Source organism: Canis lupus, chromosome 21, assembly GCF_048164855.1.
Source record: "Canis lupus baileyi chromosome 21, mCanLup2.hap1, whole genome shotgun sequence".
Taxonomy (NCBI): domain Eukaryota; kingdom Metazoa; phylum Chordata; class Mammalia; order Carnivora; family Canidae; genus Canis; species Canis lupus.
The window spans coordinates 33236372-33264258 of record NC_132858.1 but is presented as its reverse complement, the minus strand read 5'-3'; the positions used below and the strand labels follow the sequence as shown (position 1 = coordinate 33264258).

Here is a 27887-nt window from a genome sequence, read left to right as displayed (position 1 = left end):
GGGGCAGCGGCAGCGGCAGCGCAGGGTCGCCGGGCAGCAGTCGTCGCGGGCCCACCTTCTCCTCTCATCTGGCAAACGTGTGCGCCGCCCGCGCCTGGGCGCTCTGCAGCCCCCCGCGGGGTCCCCGGCCCGGCCCCGCGCGCCCCGGCCCGCTCTCAGCAGCTCCGTGTCGTACGCGCCCCTCACGCGCCCATTTTACAGACGCCGCACGGGAGGCCTGTGCTAACGGCCGTAGAATTCCTTCGCCGCTGCCCGTGCTAATCTACCCGGGAGATGGCAGCGTGCCGGGGAAGTCGAGCCCTCCTGCAGGGCCCGGCCTCGTCCGGGACGCCGGGGCGCGGGGCGGGCTGCCCTCGGGAGGCCGCGGGGCGCAGGCGCACACCCGGCGGCGTGAGCCAGCGCTGCCGCGGCCGCCCCGCAAGGGGGCCCGTCCCCTTGACCAGGCACTGCCCTGTGATCTGGGACGGAGCCTTGGGGAAAAGACACCCTCAGTGACCGTGTTTAGGGAAATGAGCGGGAGCAAGACACGCCACCAGCCAGCAAGACCGCCCAGGGAAACAGTCGCCTGACGAATATGCCATCTATTTTGGATCCATTACTAGGTACAGTTTGGGGGCCCCACAAAGCCCCGAGCTCTTCATCTGCGAGGCATCTCTTCACCCACACTGGTTTTGCTCTCGCTCCCTGATGGCGCCGACATTCCTAAAGGAGTTTTAGTTGGACTAATTATCTTTAGACTTCGAGATCTTATGTTAAGCTCTGAGGGCCTTTGTCCAAAAGCTTGAGAATAAGCAAATAAACAAGGAGTCTACAATTCCTGTGCTAAAAGGAGGCAATATCCCGAAGAAACAGTAAGATGGTCTTTGTTCTTGAACTGTTTTCTCCCCCTTTTTATATTGTTCAAGACTTCCATAGATATTACTCCCTCGTGTTTTTAGAACATTAAACTATTTTTCTGAAGCATAATTATAGAACATCGCAGCCGTCCTCATGTAGCATTTTTGAATCTTTCAACATAAATGATGGAAATACACACGTGCCTGTATATGAGTGAACTACTCTGCAGTTTAGTAGAGCACAGAACTAAATAGTAAAAATTCCTTTTAATAACACATTATCAGCAGTCTCTCCTATGGGACCAAAACTGGTATGGGACCAATTTTGAAAGTGACTACTGATAATCTCTAGGATCTATATTACCCCTGAGCAGAGCACTAGCACGTGTCAAATACAAGAATCACCTTCCTTCCTTCCCCACCTTCCAGTGTATTACTCATAACTTAAAGTCCTTTTATTCAACTTAAGCTCTACAGTTAAGGGAGCAGGAGAAAAAGCAGAGGAAATGAAGTTATTCAGATCGCCGAGCACTATGGAAGTATATATTTGGCTATAATTTTCAATGATTTTCCATCACACAGAGATGGTGATCCCCAGCTGCCCTGAGGCTGAAGAAGTGAGGACCCTTAAGCCACAGCCTAAAAGGACTAAAAGCCTAAAAGTACTGTTACATTTATTACATATATACATATATAATATTATTTATTTGTTTATAACATTATGTATGTGTGTATATATATATTATAATATAATGTGTATGTATACATATGTGTATGTATATATATAATCTTAGCAGGCCAGAGTGAAAAGACTGTAATATCATCTGGTACAATTTCAGTCTTTCAGAGAAGAGAAAACTCAAGCCCACAGTGGGAGGCTCTGTGTGGAAGGTGGTGGATGGGAAACTGGATTTTGCTCCAAAGTCTCTGCCTCTGAAAGTAGCTGGATGCGGGACTAGTTTACCAGGAGAAGACAGGCTTTCCTTCTCAGAGTAACAAGATTTTGCCAAAACTCCAAGGGATGAGTTATTTTCATTTTTCCACTAACCACCATAGAACACTTTAAATTATTTTCACATGATGACGGTAAAGGAAAAGATAGAACATTTTTTTCTTTCTTTCTATGATTTTTCTCTTCGGGTATGAAAATTTGTTCAGATTATTCAATCGTTTAGCAAATATATCTTCAGCACATGTCAGGTGCTGTGCTTGGGAGAATAATATGGTGGATTTTCCTAAAGAAATGGGGGATCCCTGGGTGGCTTGGCAGTTTGGCGCCTGCCTTCCGCTCACAGTGTGGTCCTGGGGTCCTGGGATCGAGTCCCACACCGGGCTCTCCACAGGGAGCCTGCTTGTCCCTCTTCCTCTGTCTCGGCCCCTCTCTCTGTGTCTCTCATGAATTAAAAAAAAAAAAAAATCTTGAAAAAAGAGAAATGTATAGTTCAGTCCAATGATTCCCAAAAAATGATATGTGGGTGGGTGCATGCTTATTTATGAACAAGTCTTAAGCAGTCTGGGAAGACAATGTTGCAAGTGTTTATAAGGCCAACTTCTTGGGGCACCTGGCTGGTTCTGCCGGTAGAACATGTGACTCGATTCTGAGGTTGTAAGTTAGATAGAGCCCCACGTTGGGTATAGAGACTACTTAAAAATAAAATCTTAAAAAAAAAAAAAAACAAATAAATAAAAACTTGAAAAAAATAAAGCCAAATCCTTTTTTCTTTAATATTATCATCCCTACCTTTTTGGTGTTAAAATACTTTTCAGGTCACTTATGAAATGATACTAAGAATAAATTTGATATTAGGATTTTTTATTGCTTCATTTGTTAAAGAGAACAGTAGTGTTCCATGAAATTAAAAAATCTGGTCTAATGAAATCAATTGGCAAGTTTAATACTGAAAATATGCAGTGATAAGAGTATGGGCTTCGTGGAAGAGCACGGAAACACTGTGTTTGGTATTGGATCCAGCCGTATTTGACAGATAACAACTGCTAGATATAAGAGAGTTTGGGGAACAGGTCATTTTTATCAGGGTTCACTGTTGCCACAGACAAGACTGAGGTTTGCTGGATCACAGTAAAAAGCAGGTATGAGAGTCTTCTCAGTTATTTCATGTTTAAGCACCATAGTTTGAACAGAGAAAGGAAAAAGAAATGGATTGAGGAATGACAACAGTGAGCAAAGAACATTTATTATGTATTATTATTTTCAAACCTATGAAATAATCTTTCTTTAGGAATAATTTTCTTCATTGTGTGTGTTTCCAGAAAAAAAAAAATCTGATTTTTCCCAGTAAAAATGACTAGCAGGTGCTTGATAGTCTGTTCATAAAAGAGGCTTAGAACTAAATCCAGGTCTGTGTGTTTTTGACTGAAATAAATGTTAGCTTTGGTAGAATTAATAGTTTCTTCTTCCTGTTGATGCCTCTTAAAAACAAATAAACTGGGGATCCCTGGGTGGCTCAGCGGTTTAGCGCCTGCCTTCAGTCCAGGGTGTGGTCCTGGGGTCCCGGGATCACATCAGGCTCCCTGCATGGAGCCTGCTTCTCCCTCTGCCTGTGTCTCTGCCTCTCTGTGTGTGTGTGTCTCATGAATAAATAAATAAAATATTTAAAAAAAACAAATAAACTGTTATAATGACATCAGTTAATGGTAACTTGTCTAAAGATTATTCTATTTTTGCAAAAACTTAAGCATAGTTCAATCTTCGCCTTTGTAATTAAAGAGCAAAGTTTTAGTACACACTTTATTGTTAATAATTACATTTGGTATTTTAGTTAAAAAAGAATGAATTCTACTTCTTTTATTAAGTGCTTGGTATATAGACACAGATGAGTTATTTTATTTCACCAATTTACTTTCTATTAGTAATGTTTTCAACTTGAAATTTCATTGATTTCAGCAAATTTTTTTCCATCTTTGTTTTGCCTTGTTTTCTTTAATTGGTTTTGTATCACAATCCCATGTAATCACTGTCAGATACGTAACCTCATTCTTGTGGGATCTCCATATTAAAGCAACATAAATAGATGTTTATGTTCCATTATAGCAATAACTGTATACATTTTATTTAGTTCCATGAAAAATAACTGGTACCTTCTTTTGCAATTCAAGGGAAGTGTGCATGGATCAGTATCATCATGGCATGGTGTGTGTGTGTGAGTCAGGGAGGGAGTTCCCCACTTATTTTTTGATTCACAGTCCCAGTATAGTAAATTGACAAGACTGTGTGGTAAGTCCAGCTGTGATCTCATTTGGTGAGCCATCCAAATTACTCAAAAGGACAAAAACAACAGAAAAGAACGAGTCATTTTTTTAAAAGTAAACTCTGCCTTTCTGTTTTTAGAGAGGGACACACCTTGTTTTTGCTGCTTAGAGAACAACTTGGAGTTTATAATTCAGATCTGTGTTTTGGTTTTCCTACTGACCCTAAAAGTTTAGAAATTAATGTCACATGGAAAATCAATCTTACAGTAAAGTTACAGGCAGTGCATTCATCATGAGGGAATAAAATGAGTTTTTTACCAGAGAATTTGGGGGAGAAGAAAACAGATCAAAATGCTAAGCTTATGACAAGTTCCCTGTGTAAGTGTATATTCTCTTTAAGGATGATCTTTCCATAATCACATTATCTGGTAAAATGTTTGCCTTTGAAAATGTGAACTTTTTGAATAATAGTTTACAACAAATGAAAAACAACTGTGACCAGGTAATATATTTCCAGGATTTTAAAAAAAGGCTGTAAAAAGATGTACAGTGAAAAGTCTTCCCTTCATCCCAGTCCCTATCTAGACATTATCCACCCCCACCCCACACCCGTCCTTAAGTGCTCTTAATTCATTTCCTGTGTAAAATTCTTAAGTCTTCTTAGGCCTTCCTGAGTTTCTTCAAGCATACATGAAGAACCACAAATATATATTCTTATTTATTTATTCTTTTATACACAAAATGCACTGTGCATATTGTTTAAGACACTGATTTTTTTTTTTCTCTTAGCACTGTACCTTGGAGATTTTCAGTATCAGTCTGTTTGTGGATTTTTTTATAAACTGAGGTATAATAAGAAAGTGGTCTGCTGAGGTAAATATTTTGCTTTAAAAAGTCAGTATTAATTTTTAGTGACTTTTTTTTTTTTGTAAGCTTTTTTGTAAACTTTAAGGAGCTCAACTTTATCTAAAAGTAAAATCCTAGTGATACTTACACAGATATTGGCTTCTACAGGCTATTATCACTGAAATGCAAATGAAAGAAGAGCCAAGTGGGAGAGGGAGGGAGGAAGAGACAAGTTGTAAATATAAATAATCAGGCATATACTCGCCCCACCTTTGTGTGCTCTCTACTCTCATATTACATTCTCAGATTTTTCCAGCAGACACTTATGACCACAGCACTGAAACCAAGTTCTCCAGTGTATAATTAAATTCTACCTTCTTTAAATGCCTCTAGTATCATGGGACTTGGCCTGGTCAATGAGGTTAGGCTTATATTCAGAGAAGCAAATCTATTTTCTACAACCATCTAGCAGTCTGGCCAAGTCATAGAAGTCAGCTTGCTTTTTTGAGGAAAACAAAACAAACCCTAAAACCTGACAAAAACAACCCAATATAGGCTGCACTCCTAAAGCAATTAGTGGGCTGAATTATAGGACTCACTTTCAGGGAGGGAATTCAGAACACCAATCATCCAATACTGAATATGAAAGTACAGTGAAGACTGTTTGACAAAAATGTCTCTACTCTTGCATCAAGTTTTCACAAAGATATAAGGGAAATTCACCACAGAACATTTCATCCCAGGGTGTTACCATAACTAATTGGTATATGTAATTCATAATATTGATTTAAAACATGTGGTCTTTGCCGTGTGTTAATTGCAATCCTCTATTATTGACCAATATATTGCTCACGTGTTCCTGGTGAATTTTTTCTTATTATCATCTTTTGAAGCCACAAGTAGAGGTAAACCAGCACTGCAGTTCACTTGTCTTTAGTAATCACTACAAGGCTGTTCTAATTCTACTTTATCTCCTTTTACTTTTCCCTTTCTCCCAGATCCCCATTCTTTTTTTTTTTTTTGATCCCCATTCTTATTCTACCTCCTATACAGACATTTTCTTTGATACCTTTGCTATATGTCCTTAACAATTAGCAAACTATTGGAAAATATTTAATGATTTTTATGTTTCTTTAAACTTACGTTAAATGATTTTCTATTTTATTCACTCAATACTCTACCACCGCTTTTGAGATACATTTGTGACGCTGTTGAGTACTTCATTTCTTATTTTTATTATAGTGTTGTATTCCACAGCATGTATTTATTGTATTTACTTTCCCATCTCTCCCTGATTTATTCTTGGTACTTCCAACTCTGACAACCATAAAGAATGCTGTAATCGCCTATTGTTAGGTGCCCGTGTGAAACCATGTGAGAATTTTCCTATCATTTTGAGAAGAGCCCGTTAGCTTTTAATGTGTTCACCATGTATATTTCAGAATTGCAGTATCTCTAACGGCTGCTCTGCATATTCCATCCCTCTGCTTTTGTGAAGAAGAGCACTTGGTGTGGCCGTCTCTGTTCCATGAGGGCTATTGGCAGTGTGGGAGGGAAAAGTGTGGTCTTTTATGTCTCTGAAGAAGAGATACACCTGCACCTGATATAGAGACTATCACATAGCACCCCAGATATCCCAGACTCTGAGCTTGCTGCCCATAACCGTATGAGATTCTGGACTGAGGGCAGTTTGCTCGTCGAAGGGAGAGTGAGCCAAATGACCTGAAGGGCAAACCATGGTTACCATTAATATTGCTCACAAAGTATTTCTGGCCTCTGCCTTTTGGGCAAATGATAGTGTGGGACAATGTGACAGAGGTGACACCTGGCAATTCTGGTCCAACCATTGAAATGTTGATGTAATATTCTCCCCCAAACACTCTTTCCATCTACCGTGTTGACTGGCAATATTACAGATGGTATTTCTCTGTCAGTCTGTTTCTGGACATGAAGACAATACTGAGAAAACCCTCCACAAGATCCACAGTAGGCATAAGAATAAATCCATGTCGGTTTAAGAAACTCAGATTTTGAGAGTGTTTATTAGCAGAGGATAACCTAGTCTATAACTGACAGAGGCATATATACTGAACGTGCAGGAGCCCCGGATCACTGGGTATCCACATGTAATCTTGCTAAATACTTCCAAGTGTCCTCCAAAAATCTTTGCTAACACTTGTATTATCACTTCTCTAAAAAGTTTGACATTCTTTAATGTGTAAGGTGAAATGATTTTCTGCCTTGATAAGTTGATTCCTAAACACCTAAAAGTGCTGCATTGCTGCTGTGAATGTATCTTTGCTATTGTCATAATCTCCCGTATGTTGTTGCTAATATAGAAGTAAGGAATTTTTGTAAGTTGTTCTGGTATTGGTCATCATTTCTGGATATGTTTATTAATTATTTATGGGAAGGTATTTCTGTGTATATAAATATACAATAATAACCTATTGTTCTCGTCTTATAAATGGGAAATTCTAATATCATGCTAAGTATTAATGCAGTTGTTCAGTTCCTCAATGAATGGCTCTAAAGTTTCTTCATTTGATGTAACATTTTCTAAAAGTTAAGGCAGTTGCGTTATATTCCCATTCTCCTAATATGTTTTTAAACATAAATGGGTGTTGAAGTTTGTCAGCTGTTCTTTTCTCCTCAGTCAATTAATGTGATAGATTACATCAACACTTTAAAAATAATGTCAAAAAATATTTTTACTTATGGGAAAAACCCCACTTGGAAATAATGCATTGTTTTAGCATACTATTGGATTCAGTTACTAAATGTTTTATTTAGGATTTCTTTCTTTCTTTCTTTCTTTCTTTCTTTCTTTCTTTCTTTCTTTCTTTCTTTCTTTCTTTCTTTCTTTTTCTTTCTTTCTTTCTTTCTTTCTTTCTTTCTTTCTTTCTTTCTTTTTTTTCAAGATTTTATCCATTTATTTATGAGAGACACAGAGAGAGAGAGAGAGAGAGAGAGAGAGAGAGAGGCAGAGACGCAGGCAGAGGGAGAAGCAAGCTCCATGCAGTGAGCGGGAACTTGGGACTCGATCCCGGGTCCCCAGGACCACGCCCTGGGCTGAAGGTAGTGCTAAACCACTGAGCCACCCAGGCTGCCCAATATTTAGGATTTCTATACTTATATTTACAAATGAAAATTTTAAAATCTTTTTTAAAATTCTTTTTTTATAGTGTTGGAATGTTAGAGACTATCTTTCCATTAAGTGTTTGGTAAAACTCATCTGTAAAATTATTTACATTAGCTTGCCGATTGGATGCCTAAGAGGTTTTGTTTATTGTGGATTTTCTGTTTTCTGACATAATTTTGTAAATTATAAATTTTACTCTATTTAGTTATGTTTCACATTTGGGATATAGTCTTTTCTTGGTCATTTTTTAATAAATATTTTGAAATTTATAATTTCCTTTTTATACCTTCCTCCTTAACTAAAAGCTAAGTTTCTTAAAAGTACTTTATTTCTACATGAGACTTTAAAACTTTATTTCACAAAAACTTTTTGAATGTTTATTCAAACTATGAAGGTTTGAAATAGTTATTTTTTTTTAAGATTTTATTTATTTATTAGAGAGAGAGAGAGAGACAGGCAGAGGGAGAAGCAGGCTCCATGCAGGGATCCCGACGTGGGACTCGATCCCGAGTCTCTAGGATCAGCCTTGGGTGAAGGCAGTGCTAAACCGCTGAGCCACCGGGGCTGACCTGAAATAGTTATTATTATGGACAATGGAAGGAGTTGACTCAAGATTGCCTTTCTGGACAAGGTCAAGGACCCAGTTTGTGCTGGAAATCAGAAAAGGTGTGGGTTAAAGTGAGGAAAAGTAAGAAAGACACTAGATCTAGGAAATAGGAAGGACTCCTGAGCCTCTTTCCTGAGAGTAGCCCTGTAAGTGGAAGCATAAACTAAAGCCCTGGAGCTGTGTTGGTTCAGATGAGAGACCTCAGGTCTCTAAGCCAGGTGTTTTATCATGTAAGTGAGAATATTGGTTTATTTATTATTTGCTTGTTTGCTAAGTGTCCAGCCATCATGTGTTTCAACATCTTGTATTCATTTTGAGATTTCATATGCCATGTTGTAAACACAATAAAGCACTTACCTAAAATATTTTAGGACATTAATTCTCTCTAGCAGACTATTAGATACCATTAGTTTCCATTTCTCTACACTATGTTGATTGAAAGATCACATAAATATCATTCAATTTTAAGAATTTTAGCTAATTTTTAGAACAGGAGATTAAAATGTGCTATATCTTAAAAAGCTAAAGCAACTAACTTGGGGAAATATTAACTATTAAGTTATCATATTTAATACAAAGAAATGTACCTCTCTGATAATGTGCATGCATGGTTCTTTTTCCTTGCTACGTCATACTAAAATGTATTAAGTATGAGATTATAGAAAATAGAAGAAGAAGCAAAAAAAGAAAATAGAAGAACAAATTTAAAATCATATACAACTGTTTCAGAAACAGGCATTAATATACATATTTTATTGTCTATAATTTACAAATCTTGAACTATGGACCAGTTAATTATTTATAGCCGTTATGGCAAAATTCCACTTCCAATTCAACAAGCTACTGTAGTTAAGCTCGACATATGGACTTATAACTGAAGGATTGTTCTTGGTCAGAGTCAATGATACAAATTAATGTCAAACAGGTCAGGCTTAAACCCCAGCCCTTTGGTGAGTTCATTAGCCTGGATTCACAACTTATTAATGATATTCAAAGTAGTGTCTTAGAGCTGTGGTTTTCCACTCTTGCAAGGAGAATGTAATAGCTTTTCGAGGAGGTTTTGTATTTCTTTCACAAAGTCTGTTTGTGTGTGTGTCATTAGAACCATCCGAGACCATTTAAATCTTATCCACTGAACTGTTCAATAGAACCTCTTACTGAGTTTTGCTCCATTGGTAAATGACCCAGGATTTCTAATTTATCTGTGTAATTGGAACTTTCTAAGTTGTGATGGTTCGTGCATGCAAACAATTCAATCTAGAATTAGATGATAAAGACATCACTATTTATTTAAACTATTTTTTATTTCCTTTAAAGTTTTGATAGGGTATATTTTATGTATTTATGACATAGTCTGTTTTGTTTAATTAGCAAAAGGCAATTTCTTACAGGGTTCATTTCACTGTTAATCACCTATATTTAGGACTGATTTGTATATAAATAAATGTTCTGAAATAAAATGGTAATAATTAAGAGTCTCATGCCAGTTACTGATAACAGTTATTAGCACTATAATTTGAAGTATTTTGTATTCATATTGTTATTGAAGAATATTACAGAGTGCAAGCAATTTGTTGATCTGTCAAATAAGCTACCAAATGTAACCTATGATCAGATATAACATAGACAAAGACACCAAATGTACTCTAAAATAAATCAAAATTCCTTTAATTAAGATACAACTATTATCAAATTATTTTTAATTTCTTTCCCTAGCCATGCTATAATTGGGATGAAAACTAATTGATATAACTTTAACATGCCCCAATTCTACAACACTAATTTCCTATTAAATGTACTAAGCACTTAGATATCTAGGCAATTAATTCCGCCTACTTTAGGATAGAGTTTCAAACATTTTTTTCCTTGCAAAGTCTGATGGAGTATTTAGATTATGGGTGTTAAAAATGTAATTGTAAAAGCATTTGTGAATTCCTCAACTTTCAAGTAGCAAAATACTTAAGGTAACAATAGATTGCATATTATTCAGATTTTGTGTCCAAAATCACTTTTAGAGTTTAATTTATAGGTGGGACACTCAGACTGTTCCTGGATGTTGATTTAAGTGAAGATATTTCTACCTCTAAGAAACATAAAAATACCTTTTATGTATTAGTCTCAAACACAAAATAATATTGCACAGAGTCAACATATTGGTTTTCTTATTTGATGCTTATCACATGGCTCTGAGAAAATGTCTTGTTAAAATTTTACATTATAGCAAAAAAATCAATAAATTTTAGATTAAATTCATTCAAACCTTTCCCAGTAGGTATATTTCCAGATTAGGAGGGTTAATCTCCTATATAGAGTCGTCATCTTGACCCAGTGCAGTCAGCAGCAATATTTATAATGCTCCATAAATGGAGACCTAAATATTCCCAGAGGGATAATTATTGCTTTGAAAACGATTCTTTATGCTAGTAAGTCTCCTGTTATTGCATAGGGTTTATACCAAGGATGAAGAGATGCCAAAGACCTGATCTTCTCGTGTTTGTATGCCTCAAGCTCCATATCATTGATGTGAAGAAACCATTCCCTGCCTCTCTTCTAGCTTCTGGTGACTTGTAGTTGTGTCACTCCAGGCCCTGAGTTCATATCACCTTTTCTGTGTTTCTTTTTTGTCTCTTACAAGGACATTTTCATTGGAGTTAGGGGGTACCCAAATCTAAATCATTCTTGATCCTTACCTTAATTACATTAGCAAAGACCCTATTTCCAAATAAGATCACATTCTGAGGTTCTGAGTAGACATGAATTTTCAGGGGACCCTCTTCAACCTACTACATGTATGGGAAAATATTAACATTGGTAAATGTTCATGGGAAATCAACCTCCATTTGTAGGTATTAAGAATATCTAAAAATTTGGGATCCTTATTATGGACCAGGTATTACTCAATGTATTAACATCTTTAACGATCAGGAAAACCCTATGGAGTAAATACCTGTAACACTAGCCCCAATTTACAGATAAAGCAAAGAAAGATTTAATATCTTTCCCCAGTTAGTATATAAGTTAAATGATAGAGCTATATTTACATCCAAAGATTCTAATGCAGAGATTACACTCTTAATTACAAATATATTATCAAGCTTTCTTGGTTAAAATGAGGGGAAAAATAAAAAGCAAATAAACCAACCATTTTAAAGGACTAATATGCCCAGGTACATGTGTTAGGTGGTTTAGCCTTAATCACAGACCGCTGTGGTAAATTTTATTATTTACCATTTTCTTGCTCAAAGGATGACAGTTAAGAGATAGGAAATTGTCCAATGTTCCTTACATGCTTTCAAAGCTCACTGTTTTTCCTGTAAGTGCCTTCCATATCCTAGTGGTAACGGATTTCAACAACCTTCTTAGAAATACTATACAGGGTAGCCCGGGTGGCTCAGCGGTTTAGCACCGCCTTCAGCCCAGGGCCTGATCCTGGAGACCCAGGATTGAGTCCTGCGTCAGGCTCTCTGCGTGGAGCCTGCTTCTCCCTCTGCCTGTGTCTCTGCTTCTCTCTCTGTGTGTCTCTCATGAATAAATAAATAAAATCTTAAAAAAAAAAAAAAAGAAATACTATGTATATTCCTAGATGAATTAAGTTCTGAACCCTTAATGTGCTGTGGAATTTTTAAGGTGATAGACTTCAGTGCTCCTCATTTTAAAAATGTTTAATCATATTTTCAAATGTTTTTGTCATTAAATATTTTACAGAAAATACTGTGGTTATAATAACAGTACTCATAAGTGAGAAACAACAGTTAATATTTTATAGATAATGGAGGTGCCTATGTGGCTCCAGTCAGTTAAGCGACCAACTCTTGATTCTGGCTCACATCATGATCTCAGAATCATGAAGTGGATCTCTGCACTGGGCCCTGTGCTCAGCAGGGAGTCTGCTTCTCCCCTTTCTCTCTCTGCCACTCTCTTGGTTCATCTTCATGGGGACATGTGTGCTATCTCTCTCTTTCTCTCACTCTCTGAAATAAAAAAATAAATCTTGAAAAAAAAATTCTCTCTCTTCCTCTGCCTTTTCCTCTACCCCCAGTCATGTGCGTGCTCTTTCTCCAAAAAAAAAAAAAAAATTTTAATGGAAAAATATAAAATTAATAGAATTAAATGGGTTTGAAAAAATAAATAAATATAACATTTGACTATATTACTATATATACTATATATACACACATACATATGAAAATATATGTATAATATTGGCTATTTTAGAAACCAAATGGAAATCATAGAAGGTGAATTTCTGATCTTCTATAATGACATTTTTATCAGGCAATATTACCAAATTAGAAGTATTCTGCAAAACTTTTCTGTTAAATTTTCTTGTACTTCAGAATTTTATAAACAAAAAGCTCTTTTTAAAATCCATCTCACAAGTTTTTATCCTCCATACATTTATATCCAACTGGCATTTTTCCCATACAGTATATTATTTTATCTTGGCGTTCTTGACATTGAAATCCTTTCATATATTTTGTGAAGAATGGTGTTTTAACAGAAGCCACTGATAAATTTGAAAAAAAAAATAGCCACTTTAATTTTGGTTGGCAAATTCCCAAAAAATCATGCCAATCACTATAAAAAAGAATAAATGAAAATTATTTTATGGAAGTTGAAAGAATACAAAGTAGAAGAGCATATTTGTAGTGTCTACATTAATCTGAACATTTGTAAATGAGACCAAGTTTATGTTCATATTCATATTCAACTGAACAAAAAATATACTTTCAGCAAATATGTAATGGGAAATAGACATGGAAAAATTTCTCAGTGTTACATCCAATGATCATTTATGAATTAGTTCAGTAAATATTTACTAAGCACTGACTTGTGATAGCTATTTTTGCTAAGCAATGGAGATTCATTGAATAGGGGGATAAACAGGTTATGCCTTGCAGTGGGCACATGATCACACAAGGTTGAAAAGGAGTATATTCAAAAATTTTTGTTGAAAAAAAAAAATTTTGTTGACTAAGGAGAGCATAAACAAAAAGTTAGATCAATAATTCATGAATATACCAAAGATACTTCTTGGCATTTGACTTGACACATTCCATTCACACAGAGTTGTTCTGTGTGGAAAGTTTTTACTTTTTTCCCCCTTTGAGAAAGGCAGAATGAGTATGTGCATCAAAGAACAGGTACTGACTGCTGCCTTTTCTTTTCCTTAGTGAGTATGATTAGCAATGATTATATGCGGGAACAGATGTCCTCCTGATGAATATTTAATTATAGATGTGTGTACTTATGCCAGCCTTTATATTTTATTAAAGATTTATTCATTTATTTGTGAGAGAAAGAGTGAGTGTGAGAGAGCGTGGGGCCCAATGTGGGGCTAGATCCCAGGACCCTGAGCCAAAATCAAGAGTTGGCAGCTCAACTGACTGAGCCACCCCAGTGCCCCCTTATACATTCCAGCCTTTAATCCAAATATCTTTATGATAACCTAAAAAGGAAAATCAGAGGTAGGATGAGTAAATGTCTGAGGAAAGTGAGGGGACCATGGCCAGTAAAGCTTTGAACTCTAAAAGGCAAGTACATTTTTTTTTTTTTTTTTTTAGATTTTATTTATTTATTTGACAGAGAGAAAGAGAGAGTGCAAACAGGAGGGTTGGGGAGGGGCAAAGGGAGAGGGAGAAGCAGGCATGGTGATGACGCAGGGCTTGATACCAGAACCCTGGGATTATGATCTGATCCAAAGACAGATGCTTAACCTATTGAGCCACCCAGGCACCCCATTAAATTTTGCTTTTGATGTCTGCTTGGTTATAAGTCAAATTTGTGATATATTAATACTGATACTGTTTTTGTTCATGAATTTTCAAGGGAGAATTATGTTTTTAATTAATTAAGCATCTTAAAATAAATCAATAATTTAGGGAAGAATGTTTATTTTGCATTCTTTCGTCTCCATAGCCTTGTTCACTCTTCTGCTGTCTGCAGACATACAATTCACACACACACGTATACACATACACACACACACACGCTCATGCACACACACAGAGTTTTCACTGCTCCTCCTGACATCTCTCCTTATTTCAAATTCAAATTCCAAAATATTAAAAGACAGGTCAAATCCTTAATCCATTCTGCTATCTTTCCCAATTCATGTCATGCCTGAATTTCCATAACAATTATTTTCTGTATCAATTATTTAGTTTAGAGGTGGGGGTAAGTATACTATGCAGTGATTCTCATGGTGGGCCCTTCAGAATCAGACTGCTTGGGTTCAAAGCTGTTTTACTTTGCTAAAATTATGCAACTTTAGCAAATGACTTAAATTGTGGTTTCTTGGAAGAACTGTGAGGTAAGTAAATCAATGCTAAGAACATTAAAAATTTTTTCTATTTTTATCCAAATATTTCATGCAATGATTTTAAAAGGTTAGTAGTGCTAAAGGATTTATAACAATATCAGAACAGGAACACACCTGGGTGGCCTTCAGCACAGGTCATGATCCCAGGGTCCTGGGATCGGGTCCCACATCGGGGTCCCTGCTCAGTAGGGAGCCTGCTCTGCTTCTCCCTCCCCCTGCTTGTGCACACTTTCTCTCTGTCAAATAAGTAAAATATTAAAAAAAAAATCAGAACAAAACTGGTTCTTCCCTGTCGTCTTCCCAACTCACCCACCTCATTCCTCTCCCCATGCGCAATCATTTGACAATATACATAATGTGATCAATGTCACAGATTTGGGAGATTTGACCAATATTACAGTGAAGTATTTGCCCACACAATAATTCAAGGATCACACATTAATAACAGACTTAATCACAAAATACAATCACTACACAAGGATAAGTTATATTTAGTAATAAAATGAAATATATAATATATATATGAAAAATATAATCAAGGTAATCAATAGACACAGTTAAAATAGCTATTCTACTATAGTACTTTAAGGATTGTTTCTTTTTCATTGTCTTAAAAATGTTTTTATTTTCAAATTTGATTAGAATTTTTATGGTGTGAATGTTGAATCCTAAATATTTGAAATTTCTATTGTTTTTTCTTCCTACTTCATACACTATGACAACAAAGTAATAAATTAGGGAGTTTTTTTTTTTTTTTTTTTTTTTAAAGATTTTATTTATTTATTCATGATAGTCACAGAGAGAGAGAGAGAGAGGCTCAGAGACACAGGCAGAGGGAGAAGCAGGCTCCGTGCACCGGGAGCCCGACGTGGGATTCGATCCCGGGTCTCCAGGATCGCGCCCTGGGCCAAAGGCAGGTGCCAAACCGCTGCGCCACCCAGGGATCCCCTATTAGGGAGTTTCTTTGGGATCAATAACTTTGGGCAGGAAGAAGGGAGGGAAGAGCAGCTGAACTGGACGGAGGGAAAGGTTGTGCATCTACCAATGTGCTCTGGCTGTCCCACGAGGAGCTCTGTGGCTAGCACATAAGAATTGTTCCAAGTTAGGTCAAGACTGTGAGTTCCTTATATCCCTACAGTTAGGCTGATTGACATATCCTCAGGTCAGTCTGTCACTGGGTGGGGGCAGCCGTGGGAAGAGCAGAACCTTGTGCGAGGTGGTCTGCTGCAGCTGAGGTAATATTTTCAAAGACAGAGGAAGTAATGAAACACCAATGAGAAGAGACTCATAAAGTGGGAATTTAGTATATGTCACAAGTGGATTTTTTTTAGAAAAGTGAGTGAAATGAATAGGTATAGTATGATTTTATACACGTTACCTAAGGAAAAAACCGTAAAAGTTAGACTCAGTTGCATAAAAATGCAAAAAATATAAAATCATCAAAACTCCATGAAAAAAGAAGCCTTTATAAACACAATTAAAAGTAGAGAATTAAAAGAAAAAAGTAAAGAGAATTTTTATGAAAAAAGTACACTCCAAAGAAAAAAGACAGACATGAATTATTATAGCAGTAAAGAATCTTCCAATATTGATAATCAAAAACCCAACACAAACCAGCTTGAATAGAAAAGGGATGCATTTTTTCATTCAGCTGGGAAACTTACGCATAGCTGGATTGAACTGTTTAAGCCATGGCATCTGAATGCTTTCTTCTGTTCTCTATTCTGTTTTCCAGTATGTTGGCTCCATTTTTAGATAAGCCCTTTACCCATGATGGCAAGTGGACTGCGGGCAGTTTCAGGGATATATCCTACTTTCTCAGCTACTCTCCAAAGAAGAAAAGGGCTCTCTCAACAAAAGCTAAAATAAGCTTGAATTTGCTCTGATTTGAGCTATGTGTGCACTGTGGGCCAATCATGATTTCTGTCATTGGTCATGCTTTGTCACAGGAATCCCTTATGTGGGATCCCTTCATGCAAGTGAAGAGGACTGAAGGAGGCAGGAGAGCTGATTTCTCATAGAAAACAGGAGTCCTGGCGGTGCCTAGGTGACTCAGTTGGGTATCTGATTCTTGATTTCGGTTCAGGTCATGATATCAGGGTCCTGAGATTGAGCCCTGTGTCTGGCTTCATGCTCAGCAGGGAGTCTGCTTGAGATTCTCTTTCTCTCTCTCCATCCCTCCCCCTGCTCACATGTGCTCTCTTTCTCTCTAAAATAGTAAATAAATCTTAAAAAAAAGAAAGAGAGAAAAAAGGAAAGAATGAAAGAAAGAAGAAAAAGAGAAAATAGATGAGTGCTGTTCCCACAGTCCTACTCCAATGAGGGCAAGGCCAGACTACAAAGAAGTGGTCTGGGTATGAATACAAAAAAGAATGGCAGCTTAGCTGAAATTTTCTTTACTTTGATTGATAACGGGATTCAGATAAAAAGTCTCAAAGGATGAAACAGCTCCCTAATGACTCCCTAGTGCCTTCAAGAGGCATGTCTGAAGTTTTATACATAATGATACCTATGTGTGGCAACCTGCGAGGAGTGACCGTGAGTTTCAGGTTCACTGCCAAAATTATACCATGATCCTAATAAAGGAGACGTGTAAGCACCTTGGGTTCTACCTACTAGTATATGAAGGAATTCTTGCTACCCTACAGTTGTATACTCTGTGTTCTTTTTCTTATCGTATCCTCAGTCTACCCTAAAGGTGGACAGGATGCCAGGCATTACATGTATGACATTTAACTTACAGCAAAAGGAAAATATCACAAAAGAAAAACTAAAAACAACAACAAAAACACTACAAATAGATGAAAGATGATACTGATACTAGGAATGAAATGTGTGTAATGATGAAACACTGGGGTATTTTTTACCTATCAGATTAGCAACAATTTAAAAACTTATATTATTCTAGTTGGAAAGAGAGTACAGAAAAATGGGTACTAATATACTGTTCAAGGTATTTTAAATTGGTGATATTTCTACAAGGCAATCTAGCATGACTTTATCAAACTTTTATTTTTTTTATTCTTTTTTAAAATTTTTATTTATATATGATAGTCACACACACACACACAGAGAGAGAGAGAGAGAGAGGCAGAGACACAGGCAGAGGGAGAAGCAGGCTCCATGCACTGGGAGCCCGATGTGGGATTCGATCCCGGGTCTACCAAGATCTTGCCCTGGGCCAAAGGCAGGCGCCAAACCGCTGCGCCACCCAGGGATCCCTTTATCAAACTTTTAAAAGACAACCTTTTTCTTAAAATATTAATGTTTTATATCACTAAAATACCATTCTTTACTCTTTAGGAAAAAAAGCTATATTTATTTTACAAAACATATATGTATATGAGCATATATGGTTTAAATATAAAATGTATGTATTATATAAATAATCTGGTAATTGATGGAAAAATAAATATGTATATAATTAACACTTCATTGATCTACATTATTTCTATGGCAGAGATGCTATTATTTTCTTAATTTTGAATCTAAATATTTCAATCTTGATCATTGACATTTAGAGTTCATTTTGGAGAATGAGTAGTTTTCCCCCAATTTTATTTAGAATTTTTCCAAAAATATTCTAAAATGGTCTTGATTTTCTTAGTCTCAAAAATGTGCATGACATTAGTTAATTACCTTCGATATACTTTGAGAGAAGTTACATCATCAATATTTAAAAGATATATATTAAAATAAATATACTGTTAGTGGGTTTCTACTTTCTGAAAAGGAGAGCATCTGGGTAATAGAACATGTTCTAGTTTATAAATTTATGAGGTGATATTGAAAATATAGTTCATGTCTTGGATCTTGGCCCACAAAATACCACATATTTTAATGAAACATATGTATTATGTTATGTAGTCCATATATATTATTTGGTTACCTGTATAAGGAACCCCAAATCACCAAATATTTTTTCAATATATTAAAAAACAAATATAAAATACATTAATAGCTATTGTGAAAATACTAACTCATAAGCCCATCAAAGTATATAAATACTACTGTTACAGCTCATTTCGCATTTAAAAAAATTGACAATTGAATACAGATAACAGTTTAACCACAAAGTAACCAATTAACTGAGACAAATAAAAAGGTGAATAATTAACAGATGCGTATAAAGCATACTTGTAGCAGATATTTAAAATAAAAAAAATTCACAGGTTTGAGATGAACCCTTTTATTTAAAATGAAAGTGAAATTGACATTATTTTCCATCAAGTGAAGTTTCCTTTCATTCCTTTCTGTGAAAATGAAGGAGTCTAAGAATCCTGTGGCATAAATTTTTCCTGAACCAGAAAATAAAACTCCTTTTATTTCTAGGAGGTTGAAGTAGCTTCATATCAATATAGTTTAAAGTGAAATGAATTACTAAAATGAATTACTCATGTCTTGGAGATCAGATTATCGTTAGCCTGGAACAAAAATAGTGTTGAAAATTTTTGTTCTCCTTTGCACAATTACTGAACTGACAGGCTTTAGGTGTAATTGGAGGGCATACTATTACTTTCTGAACAGCCAGGAGGTATGATTGTAGGTGTGACTGCAGGATGTTATTGTAGGGCATACTATTACTTTTTGAACAGTCAGGAGGAAATAGTTAGGTTGAGTTATTTTCATAGACATGGCTTCTAAGTAGCAGTCTGGTTGACCTGGTTAATGACCCAGACATTACCATGAATGTTTCTAAATACTACCACCCATGCAGAGCAAATATGCTGCTCCAAATATTGCCCTCCGTGTTCAAAAGCCCACATTCCATCCATTGTTCATTATATTCTTACACAGTGATGTCATTATTTCAGTGCCAACTGAAACCCTTTCCTTATTACTCCAGTGGTTTCTTTCTCAAAAACGAATGATGACAAAAATAGGATGCGGGAGGCTATTAAAATTAGCATATAATCTAGTTTTGAATGACAAACTGGGATAATATCTAACTTCAGATTTCCAATTCAGGTCTACAAAACATTGTGAGACACTTACTTTACACAAAAAATTATACTCACTAATGAAGGTGCAAAATAATTAAAATAGTGTGCTGACTTCAAGATATCTTAAATCTAGAACAGTGGTTTTTAACCAGTTATTACGTCTGTGCTCCTTGCAAATGTAGCAGGCAGTCCTGCTTCTCTATGCAGCTGTGCCCTCTTGGAAAGGCTGTTTCAGAACTGCCAGATTTCCCAGAGGACTGAAATGGGACTTACCTGGTTTTCCCAATCTCCACTTGAAAGGGGCACAAATCATCTAGTATTTATGGCATTTGTCAAACGCTGATTATTCTCTGGCATTTTGTTAAGCATTTTATAGAAAATGTGTCATTTAGCAAACACAACATACCTAAAACAATCTCTGAATTTAGGTACTAATGTGAAATCGGCTTTCTCAGTAAACTGACTCTTAACCCAGATAATGAATCTCCCAAATTCAAAGTTAGTACATGGTTAGCTATGATTCATACTTAGGTGGGCCTGCCTCCAGAGCCACTGTTCTTACCTACCACATTTTACTTCTCTTTTATAATAGTATTCTGTGTTCTTGTTGATATGTACAGTGCTATGAAGAATAGAAAAAGAAATCCTTAATATTTTCTAAATCAAGGTAGAATTATATACTTAAAAAAGAAAATAATCATGTTTGTGCCATTCATACACTAATTGTTTCATAACAGCAATGACATTTAAATAGAATATTAGAAATTTAACATATGGTAAACAAGCCAGAGTATTCCAAGTGGAAGTATATCATGAAGAAAGATGCAGGAAAGTTTGGTAAAGATTAAACAGTCACTGAAGGTGGAAAATAAATCACATTTTGTTTGCAGTGGGCCATTGGGGAGCTCATGGTTTTGCTTGCTTTGATTTTAAGAACTTCAGCAACTAATGGGGCAGATATATTCATAAACATTTTTCAATGCATTTGATAGTGGTAGAATGAGTACACTTGAAAGACACAAGTTTGTTGAGGAAAGATACATCATTAACTCTTCCTGTTGAAGGAGTATGGGAATTTGTAGGTGTGAAGATATTTGAAGATATTTGAAAAGGTCATTCCCAGCAGTGAGAACATGAGCCAAGATGTAATGTTTTAGAGTCACATTTTGAATGGAAAGAATACTTGAAAAGTTTCTTGTGTGTTACACCATATTGGGAAGCATAAGGTGACGAGAAAAGGGGACTACCAGACAGGAGAATTTAATGTTAAGAAGCCTGGTCCTTGAGGAAATAACATCAGGTCTGTGTTTCAGGAAGTGTACAACGTGGAGTCGTGAAGTAGGAGAGGTGTGAGGCAGAGATACCACGTAAAGAAAGGTTAATACAGCCTACATATTTGAGACAGTGAATCCCAGCATTAAGGGAGTGGGATTGGGAATAAGAGATGCAAACCTGAATTAGAGAGATAAGGGCAAGGACTGGGTCATAGGGAGTGGCTGGTGCACTCTAGGATGATGCAAAGGACCAGGTACACTGGAACAGAATAATCATCAGAGCAATCACTTGAGAGGACATGTCCGCGGCTGGCACCAACAAGTCTAGGGAGGGCTGTAGTAGCCAACCAGTGAGTCGCTCATGAGGGGGCTCACACCACTGCTTTTTCCACGGGTGTTGAGAGAGTGCTTCCCATCACCAGGAGCCAGTATGTTTCCTGGAAACTATCCAGCATACATGATTCCGGTTAAATTTCCTAAGATTTTGCTCAGTCCTCACTAGACTTACCCTCATGTAGACAGTCATTCTTTCATTTCCAGATGGTCGTAAGCCCCAGAGAATGAGAAAGTGGATCCTAGAGCTCCGAATGTATGAAAAGAGAAGCTTATCTTCAACATCCCCACTCAAGTTTTTTAAATAAATCAGTTTATTTTTTTCTGAGCCAAGACAATGGAAAAGCACTCACTCCTATATTGAACTCAAATAGAAATGGATCAGCTAAAAGAGAAGGAGGTGTAATAATGATTCCATCTACCTTGTATGGTTTAATAAAGATTAAATGATATATATGAAAACAAAGATACTTTCAATTACAGAATGGTAGTTTGTTTATGAATTGTGCTGCATTATAGCTGTTTGTTTTAGCATACTGCCTTATATTGTAGGTTCACAGTTTTGTTGACTTTTAGGAGACCTTCACATGTGTTTGGTGGCAAAATATCTTGGAAATTAAATAAATCAGAAGAAATGTGAAGGAAAACTATGACTTCAGCTGTCACTGCTATGAATACTAAGTCATATTACAAAATGTTCAAGGCAAGTCTCTTTGACATTGCCAAGGAAATAAATACAGTATTAGCATAAAAGAATTTGTTTCTGCAGAATGACACCTCATTATAAAATCCAGTTCTAAGCTAGAAAGTGAGCTTGTTTTAAATTTCTTTCTTGATAGGGTCTAAGAGACATCACTTTCTGGCAAAGCAGGGATTTATGAATGATTTGATCTCATCTCAATGCATTAATGACAGGGAGACAGAAATCAATTTTTTTAGTTTAATCCAGAACATTTAAAAATTTAATCAGAATTCAGTTTGTTAATTTTCAGTAAGAATAAGACAGAAATGGACATGGACTTATAATTGCAAGTGCACTGTCTTCTGTAAAATTATTGATGTAATTTGATTTTGAATGTAGCTTGGACTACCAGTTTAGCTTTATACTAACAGTTAAGGCTACATTAAAACACAGTTCAGTTTTATGTAGGGGGAAGGATGATACATCTATTTTTCTCTTTCATACTGAAGACTTTTTAGACTGTGATAAACATGGCTAATAAAACTACCATGAATAAAGTATAAGAACATAATAAAATACCACACAGAAGCTTTATGCTAAATAGGTTTTTAGGTGTGAAGAGCAACAATAATGAATGAAGAAATAATAAAAAATATAAAAGAAATTTCCTAAGTACATTTTTCAACTAAAATCTACTTGTGTCAATTGAATGACTTCATGAACTGACCTATACAAATAACATTTCTTGATTCTTTTTATTATATTTATTACACAAAATGAAGTTAATATGTGTATAAACTATGCTAATGACAAATATAAGGATAAATTAGACATTTTTTTAAAAAGACTTATTTAGGGGATCCCTGGGTGGCTCAGCAGTTTAGTGCTTGCCTTCGGCTCAGGGTGTGATCCTGGAGTCCTGGGGTCGAATCCCACGTCGGGCTCCCTGCATGGAGCCTGCTTCTCCCTCTGCCTGTGTCTCTGCCTCTCTCTCTGAATTTTTCATAATAAATAAAATCTTAAAAAAAGACTTATTTGTTTATTTGAGGGAGAGAGAGAGAGAGAAAGATAAGGCAGAGGGACAGAGAGAGAGGGAGAGAGAATCTTAAGCAGGTTCCCCACATCAGAGCCTGACGTGGGGCTTGATCTTATGACCCTGAAATCATGACTTAAGCTGAAATCAAGAGTCAAATGCTTAACTGACTGAGCCCAGGTGCCCCTAAGTTAGATTTTTTTTGAGAATACCTACAATTACACATACAGATAAGCAAATATTTATAATAAAGAAATATGTAACATGTGCTATGAGAGAATGGAGGAAAAAACTAACCAAGCACACCTCCCCGCCACTCCCACTTTCATCTTTGCCCTTGAAGATGATTGGAAAATCACACACAAGAAGCCTTGGGAAATGAACAGGAAATTTCCAAGCAGAGGAATAAAAATAAGGAACAATTCAAAGACACTAGAAAAAAAATTGAGATACAGTGGACAATAAAAGGCGGTGTGAAACCTTACATTCTATATGAATAATTCGAAGATGATACCATAGCTAAAATTTATGGAATGTTTATAGAGAACACCATCACACCTGTGACGTGACTCTGATCTGTGTGGAGGATGCTTTAGAAAGGAGAGAAAAGTGTAGATCGAATGGAAATGGTGACAGTGGGGGAAAGGGATCAATGATCTATTTTATAGAATAGTAGGTGTTGTAACACGCATCATCAATGATGTTTCTTGCTGCTTTCCTAGATGTGGGGGTTTGGAGATTGAGGATGCTTCCATCTTGTGCTACCACTATCTTGGGTGCATGACTTCAGATCACAGCCAAAACGCAAGAGAGAGCTACATAATATTCCCAGAAGAGATATGAACGTGAAGGGGAAAGTGGTTTTCATCATTTTCTTCCACTTCACATTAGATAGAACTGTTCATGTGGTCCCAAGTTAATTACAAGGAAGTCTTGCGAATATGATCTCCCTGTGTGCCAAGGAAAAGGAAATGGTTTTGTGAATATCTAACCATTTTCTAACACACTCTACCCTTTTGACCATTAATTATCAATTTTACTTGTCCTTTATTACATATAATATACTCACTGCCTCGCCAAAGAAGAAAAAGCAAAGTCCTTTCCAGTGACTGCATCAAGTTCCACATGCAGTATATTTAGCAAGGCGCAGTCCTCTCCAAAAGTTGAGCTATGATTTCTTTTATATTGGTGACCTATTAACTAAACGAAAATGTTCCTTAGCTGCCTCCCCCCACCTTCCACCTCCACGCACTATGCCCAGTGGTGGAGCATAGAAAGAACAGAATTTTCCGTTCAGAAAGAGAAAGAATAGAAGACATACAGTGGAAGCTGTGTCCTTACAATTCTGAAATCCCAATGGAAAGACTTTTTGAAAGTCCACCACCTTGAGTATGGGGGGATGGGGATGTTACCTAAATCAGGCATCCTTTCCCTAGAAGGATTTGTTTTTTCTCTTTTCTCCATGGCCCCTTGATTTACCCCCTGGGGTAAATCCTCTTAGTTCTCTACTCTCCCTGGCTACATCTGAAGTAAGCATTAGTGAGAATACTTTCACTGGGGCTGTAAACCTCCAAAGGGGGTCTCTCATTTTCATAGAAACTTGGGAGTTCAAGGTTTTACTATCATTCTTTTTGTTGTTGTTAAGTCAGAAACATTCAAAAACTTTAGTTCAAATTTGTGATTTTTTTCCAATAAAATTCTATCAAACCAATAGACTAGTGATTTGTTTCACTCTTGACATGTTTAGCTGTTCTACTTTATTATCTGCCAGTGCATGAGGCAAACTAATGCCATCTTGGACAAACCCTCCATGATGAACCACTCTGCGACCTGAAGCCTCCTTGAATATAGTTCCCCAATGCCCTACACATACATTCTTCCTTTCTGTCCAATCACCCCCTTAAGTACATCATTGGGACATGCCTTTGATCTGCTCTAGAGATATGACTATAACAACAACTATTCTCAAACACATGTCCTCCCAGGTCATCCACCAGCACTATCTCCCCAGCCCCTCCGACTGTAACAGCAGGCCTTACTGGAGATATGGCTGTGGAGACCTACTCAGCTGATGCATGTACTTAAGACATGCATCTGCCTCTAAGTCCCTTTAATAACGCATTTCTTGCCAAGGGGGACTTACCAGCTTTTTTCTTCTGTCTTATGGTTTCTTCAGCCTTTAGAGGTCATTTTGCAGATATCTCTCCTTCACAGAACAATGGGGAAGACCCCCACCGGATGCCTGAAACCTCAGATAGTATGAGATCCTAAATATACTATGTTTTTTCCTATAAACACATACCTATGATAAAATCTAATTTATAAATTAGGAACAGAAGAGATAAACAACAGTAACCAATAATAAACCTACAGAAATCTACTATAATAAAAGTTATGTGAATGTGGTGTTTCTTATTCTCTCTCAAAACCTCCTATCATATTGTACTTACCCTTCCTGTGATGGTGTGAAATGATAAAATGCCTACATGATGAGGTGAGGTGAGGTGAATGACTCAGGCATTGTGAGAGCATTGGGCTGCTACTGATTTTCTGACAAAAAGTTAGAAGGAGGAACATCTGCTTCCCAATCAAGGTTGACCCTGGGTAAATAGAACCTTAGAAAGCAAAAGTACAGAAAAGGGAGGACCACTGTGCCAGTAATCACAGAACCAAATTTCTTTCCAAATGCAGTGCTTAAATGTCTTTATTTCATTGCTTTTTCCTGACATGCTTCTTAACTTCATGATAACCACCTACCTGGGACAACAACACGTGGGAAGGTTCTACATATACTTACTGATTTTAACTTTTATTTTTTAAGATTTTATTTATTTATTTATTTATTTATTTATTTATTTATTTATTTATTTAACAGAGACAGAGGGAGTGAGGAACATGAGCAAGGGGAGAGGCAGAAGAAAGGCAAAGGCAGATTCTTTGCTGAACAGTGCCCTACTGGGGCTTGATCCCAGTACCCTGACATTAAGACTTGAGCCAAAGTCAGATGCTTTCACTGACTAAGCTACCTAGGTGCCCCAGATTCTAGCTTCAACTTTTTTATTCACCTAAGACATCTTACTAGTTCTCTGTTGTTCAATCCTTTTAAAATACCATCACTAAGGGCTTGGAATCTTCTTTCAAGATTTTACTTATTTATTCATGAGAGACGCACACACACACACAGAGGCAGAGACACAGGCAAAGGAAAAAGCTTTGATATAACACTAGAAAGCCAAAAAGAACTTGTATTGATAACACCTTAGTTAAAGTTGCTAAGGTGCCATAGGGAGCCTGATGTGTGACTTGATCCCTGGACTCCAGGATCACATCCTGAGCCAAAGGCAGATGCTCAACCGCTGAGCCACCCAGGTATTCTGACGTTTTTCTAAATTTCAGTGTCAGTTTTCTTGTTGCCCATCATCTGATCTCTAAACCTATATGAAGTATTTTAGGTCTTTACTCTGCCGTGGCCCTCGCAGAATACCAATTTGTGAATTAGGTACACTGCTATGGTATGCTCTGGTTAAAAATAAAACATGAAATCTTATAAACTTAGTACCAACACAGAATTTATTTCTTTCTTTTCTCACAGTTTGATGTGTATTGGGACTGATTCTCTTTGGCAGTTTACCTTCAAGTAAGTACCCAGGGATTCAGTCTTTTTCATCTTGTGATGCTGATAATTTAAATTCATGGTCCCTAAAGAGCATCCAAAAGACAGTCCTTGAAATAGCTCAAGAAGTACATATATTATTTTCACCCAGTTCCTCTGAGAGACCTGGATTCAACCCAGATGCAAGAATATGAAGTGTTCCTATGCTTTCAGGAAAAATAATTTGATGAGCATCTAGAAAGTATGTGCAACATATCTCCTACTGTTATTTTTCAAAAATAGTAAAAGGGATGAATCAAAATCTGTAATCTAGAAAATACTTATTGCAAATTAATTAATTTAAAAGACTAGCCATCTTTACCCGTAACACATTGTCATTAAATTCCTAAGAAACAGAATATTGTCATTCTGTTCCAGGTTCCTAAAAATAAAACTTTTTTCTCATTTTTCCCAGTGACATCAATTTTCGTTTCTTTCTACTTTTTTCTTTCAGAATATCAGTTGGTCTTATTGTTTAACTCACTCACTTGCATTTGGCAGAAGAAGATTCTACTTTTTTCCCATCTATAAAACCTCACGGTTTACCAATGGGAAGCCTTCTAAGGAGAGAACATACTTGCCTAATAGTTAATTCCTTAGCCCCCTTGGTCCTTTTTCTTTATTACAGGGAATACATGATTTGATGATAGTAGTAATCACTGTTCCTGTATCCCCAAACCAAAGAAAGTGATGGATTATATTCAGGACCCAAGATTTTTTTTGGAAGATGACAGTACTGCCCATTGGAGATGGTTGTTGGCTTTATCTCATCCTTGCTAAACTTTGATATCTGGGAAACACCAGAGGATGAGTTGCCACATCAGTCACAATTAAGATTTTGAGATTGGAACCCTGTCATTCCTTAAGGTAAAAAAAAAAAAAAAAAAAAAAAAAAAGTGACTGGGCAGCCTGGGTGGCTCAGCAGTTGAGTGTCTGCCTTCAGCCCAGGGCCTGACCCTGGAGCCTCGGGATCAAGTCTCACACGGGCTCCCTGCGAGGAGCCTGTG

The 27887-nt window shown here is 36.7% G+C and overlaps 2 long non-coding RNA genes across 5 annotated transcripts in view; one reads left to right on the top strand and one right to left on the bottom strand.

The window, feature by feature from the left end:
* The first annotated feature begins 375 nt into the window (after positions 1–375).
* On the top strand, positions 376–27498 carry LOC140612996 (uncharacterized). Of its 4 annotated transcripts, XR_012014111.1 has the most exons (4): positions 376–602; positions 1419–1498; positions 26821–26865; positions 26993–27498. It is a non-coding gene; the product is annotated as an uncharacterized lncRNA (long non-coding RNA). The 4 variants fall into 4 exon arrangements; XR_012014110.1 differs by having other exon boundaries at positions 26821–27498; XR_012014109.1 differs by lacking the exons at positions 26821–26865; positions 26993–27498 and adding an exon at positions 23951–24939.
* Positions 23752–27887, bottom strand: part of LOC140612994 (uncharacterized) — a 34081-nt gene continuing 29945 nt past the window's right edge. The window contains exons 3-4 of the long non-coding RNA XR_012014102.1: positions 25372–25477; positions 23752–24178 (exon numbers count right to left, since the gene is read on the bottom strand). This is a non-coding gene — a long non-coding RNA (uncharacterized lncRNA). The remainder of the gene's footprint in view (positions 24179–25371; positions 25478–27887) is intronic.